The sequence below is a fragment of the Penaeus japonicus genome, unplaced genomic scaffold (assembly GCF_977035675.1).
Source record: "Penaeus japonicus unplaced genomic scaffold, GWHDUDI00000001_assembly GWHDUDI00000015, whole genome shotgun sequence".
In the NCBI taxonomy this organism is placed as follows: domain Eukaryota; kingdom Metazoa; phylum Arthropoda; class Malacostraca; order Decapoda; family Penaeidae; genus Penaeus; species Penaeus japonicus.
The window spans coordinates 36,697,645-36,702,769 of record NW_028234417.1 but is presented as its reverse complement, the minus strand read 5'-3'; positions in this window follow the sequence as shown (position 1 = coordinate 36,702,769).

Below are 5,125 nucleotides of genomic sequence, written 5' to 3'. Positions count from 1 at the left end.
GGTTCACTCCACTAACAACCCTAATGCTCATCCAACTTTAAAGATAAAAAATATATTCCACTCGTAGCTTATCCACCCTTGAGCTTCTGCACCTTGATCCACATGGCGATTCGTCCTCCTCTTCCACCTTTATGCTCATCTATCGATCTATTGCAAAGTTATCAAACCACCTTCCAAAACCCCATAAACCCTAAGGCAACACGTAGCCACAGTCAAATCCACATCCACATCCACACAAGTCATCATCCACCTTTCCATCCAGGAAATCCACCTTCACCTACCTGCAGCCAAACCACCCTTCCGCCTACCCATCCACCCCCGCAATTTGTCCCCCGCGATACTCCCCCCCTCCCTCCTGATCTCCCATACCCCCTCCCCTTCCCTCCTCTCCTCCCTCCCCAATATCTCTTCCCTCCTACCCTACCCTACCCCTCCTTTCTCTAATACCCCCTCCTCCTCCTCCCCCTCCTACCCTACCCTCCCCTATCCCCCAACCCTTTACGCCTTTCCCTCCTCCCCCATTCCCCTTCCCCCCCTCCCCCTCCTACAGCAGCCGGGTCATGTGAGATCGATACAGCGCGCCGTACGAGTTGTCCCGCGTGTATCATCCCCGACCGCCCGACCCTTCTAAATCAAGCCGCAGCCGCCTCGCCGTCGCTCAAAAGCTGGCTGGCTGGCTGGTTGGCTGGCTTGGCTTATCCCGCCGATCCGGAGCGCATCGAAGCCACTGCCATGCCATCCCGGTCGATCTTGGGAGCCATCCCGGGTCGGAAGTGCTCGCGCCTTTACGAGGCGTTATGCATCAATCCCGGCCGCGAAACTAGGTCTGCCTCGTCTGTATTTGACGATTGTCGAGACGACTATATCTTCCTGGTTTTAATACACTCCGAAGCTAGGTATCTCGGCCCAATTTGAGGTGTTGTCCTCGTCGAGACAGTTTAAAGTCACCCCGGTTCGCGTTTGGCAGCTATCCCGGTTAAGAATGTTGCATTATCCCTTCGCAACACCTGAAAGTCCACTCGATTGATTTCAATGCATTAACCCTGTCAAGACGATCTATAGTCTATGGTACGTATACCCTTCCGTGTTTGACACTCGTCCCGGTCGAGTATGAAGTCCCATTGTGAAGTGCTCGACATCGATTCGCCTAAATCGGTGTCATGTACTAACTAATCCAGGTCAACTCTGCCGTATTATCTCATCCGAGGCGTCTTAATTATCCCGACCGATAACCTGCGCAATGCCCTACATGACAGAAGCAAGTCATTAACCTGCAATCTCTGCTCTCTCATTAGCGCTTCATCCAAAAGTAGGCGAACGAAGTGTCTCGCCTTACACCGCTCCATCATCATTCTTTGCCCGCCTGCGTCATCCTATACTCCCTGTCCACAACTTCCTCTTCTCGTCCTTATAAATCATCAACATTTTATCCCCACGTATCATGTATCACGGAACAAACTTCCTGCTGTTTATTAAACCCTCACTCCTCCTCGCCGGCGTTGTCTGGACCAACACTAATGGAACCTTCTGTTGTCCAATCCTCCTCTGGTTCTCTAACGGGGGTCGAGTATTGTCCCATAATTGCAGCTTCGCGTCCTCTTGCACTCCTCGCTCAACCTGTCCTCGCGCAACTTGCAATCTATGGACAGTGTGTCAGCCTGACTGCGATGTCCTTCCCGTCTGCAGAGTCGTTGCAGTCCTTGCCACCTGATCCTTCTCTTTCGTGCAGATCATGCTGTGTGTGAATGTGCTTGTCTGTGTTTCCAGTCCATTTACTCTCCGTTTCTAGGTCTGCGGGCACGTGCCTTCTTAACCTAGACTAGCCTAATGCAAACCTAAACCAAGACTGGAAAAGACTCGGATCTGGCGAGCATTAATTAAGGACCCAAAGAGCAATAGTAACCATCGTCAGTTTGAGGTCACGGGGTCCTTCTATGACCTTGATGACAGGGATAGGACGATCCATTATGGTTTTCTTTTACTATTTGCTCTATACACATAAATGGTTTCTATCACTGTTTTATCGTTACCTATGTTCTTACCATTATCAGTATCATTATATGTATCATCAATGTTATAATAATCATTAATATTATTACAATCATTAACAGTACAACGGTTATTAAGGCAATAATAGCTATAATATAAAATTAAATATTTTTCGCTAACATTCAGGTGAGGTTATGCAGGCCTACTAATTGACTAATTGGTGATCAAGCGCCTGCAGAGCCATCGCCGTGCTAAGCCACACACACACACACACACACACACACACACACACACACACACACACACACACACACACACACGCACACACACACACTAGGCAGTGTGAGTATCATGTACTCTCGTCGTCAGTGGGTTAAAGCTGGGGAGGATTATCGTTATACGGTGGTGGAAGATTGCACACACCGAACAACTAAAGCGACGAAAGCGACGCACAACTAAAATAGCAACAAGAAGGCTAGGATTTCAAAGCCCCTCCGGCAGACCACATATCCAGGGCTGGTATCAGGATGCCAATGCTAATTCCACCTCCATTGGCAACTAAAGACTAAATACACATCTGATAATGGGTCTCCCACCTATCTCCTACCTTCTACTCTCCACTCGAGAGCCACTCTCACCCTTAAGTAGTTCCACTGTTCGCCGGAGAAGTACTCTCCACGTCCTCATCAAGCAAACGCTGATCTCCGCCGGTCTCGAGTGTGACTCGAGAGTACGCCGGACCCCTTCCTTCTCTGTGGCACAAGGGCGGAGCAAGGGCTGTCTTCACCCACACGCACTTTAGGTAACCGAATGGACTGGGCGCTCGCTCGCGCACGCATACACACACAAACACACATACATACACACGCACGCACGCACAATTATACTGAGAATCCCTTGAAATCCGAGTAGCGATACAATATAGTCTAAGGGCCTAGCCAAGCGTACAGCGAGAACAATAAACCTTGGAAATATTCGGGTCCGTACAACAGCAGCACAGGTGGATCAGCTACAGATACCACCTGCCATAAACCCGGACTCTGGCGCAGGCCTATGCGTGTCTTTGGAACAACAGGTGATACTGGTTTTGGAGAACTGCCGTGAATGGGGCGGCGAAGGTGTACCATAGGGTTGAATAGTTATTCCTCGAGCAATAATCCTCTATGTAAACTCAGGGATGCCACCGGAGTGACTACTGGCCTGTGTCCATCTGCAGGATGCTCCGAGGCACTAATACAAGGCATGCAACCTGCCCGATTGTGGAGCGCCAACTGCGGTTCTGTGGGTATGTGACACACTTCCCTAAAGCTGATCCTGTTCAGAGAGCGTTCCATGGAAGGGATATCCCAGCGTGGAAGAGGCAGCGAAACCTAATGCCGCAGCCTGGGTTACGAGGGTCACACACACACACACACACACACACACACACACACACACACACACACACACACACACACACACACACACACACACCGCACACACACACACACATACACACGCACGCACACGCACACGCACACGCGCACACACACACACAACACAACACAACACACACGCACACGCACATACAACACACACACACACACACACACACACACACACACACACACACACACACACACACACACACACACACACACACACACACACACACACACACACACACACACACACAACACACAACACACACGCGCGCGCGCGCGGGCGCATACATGCACACACGCACACGCACACGTACGTACACACCCACACACTCACTCTCCCTCTCTCTTTCTCCCTCCCTCTCTCTTTCTCTCTCCCTTTCTCTTTCTCCTTCTCCCTCCCCCTCCCTTTCAAATGAAAACATGCACTCAGGGCACAACATATATCGGTATATAATATCTAAAAATATCAAGGGTTTTTCTTGCAATACATCATTGGAGAGGTATTTGAAAATCATCTTTGCTTTATCTAATTACACCTAGTAAACCAGCTTTGGGCTCTACTAGCCACGAGCCAGAAGGCATCACCTTAGATGTCAAAGCAGTACCCTTGGAATGTCTCTAGGCTGCAATTCCTTACACATTCTAACAGACACACTCTTAATAATTCATTCAAGAATCTCAGTTACCAGCACACATATTCAAAATATTCTCTTGTGCAATATCATTTGAATAGAGCTTGTCCTCCAGAATTGACTTTCCTTTTGAGTCTTCTAATTCTGTCTCCAATTCCTACTATATTATACTGCAAAATTTATGACCAAATACTATCAAAACTTAATGAGATTTTCTAAAATGTATATACCTATATATATTTTTTTTACAGTAAAATCTTATTCAGCAACATTTAATATTGTGTAATCATCTGATCTCTGGTCTCCCACAGTGTCATTCTGACTAAGCACAATTTCACTGTCTATTATTCTCAGCTATCTCATTCTAGAACTCTGCGGCAACAAAATTCCTCAGTCAACATGATATTGGTACCATTCCATTTTATAACAATATCATTCTCTTTCATAATCTTTTCACCACAATATCACCACCTCATTCTGCAATACTCTGTCATCTGCTTCATCACTAATATGACAGTTAATCCTCCAAAGGATTTTTCCTCATCTTGTGTTGGTGTGTCATGCTGCCCTTGGACAACTTTTGTGTACCGTCATAATTTATATTCTCTCAAGTCCTTGACTGCTAAAGTATTGCCTCTCACACAATGATTATGGCATGCAATTCCAAAATACTGAACTGTCACTCCCCTGCTGTGGGTCTTGTTGCTTCCTATCAAAAGGATGCTTTTAAAGATCTTAACTTTCGTGAAGGAAGTGTATATATCTACAATAATGTAACTAATCCTTGCATCTCTCTTTTAGAGTAAAAGAAGCTGACTCGGTATTTTTGTAATCAATTAAACCAACCATTCAGTCTCGGTATTCTCTGAAATCTTAGCATGGTCATCTACAACATATTATCCTTTATCTCCATTACTCTGTGCATCAATGCTGCCATATAATCTATTCGTAATCAAAGCTATTTACAGAAATAAATGATAGTAATAGTCTTCATTCAGCGGTGAAGAACCTTCCATTCAACAGTTTTACAACCTTTCCCTTTTCCGTAAATCATTGTTTTAACATTTATAGTTAACTTTA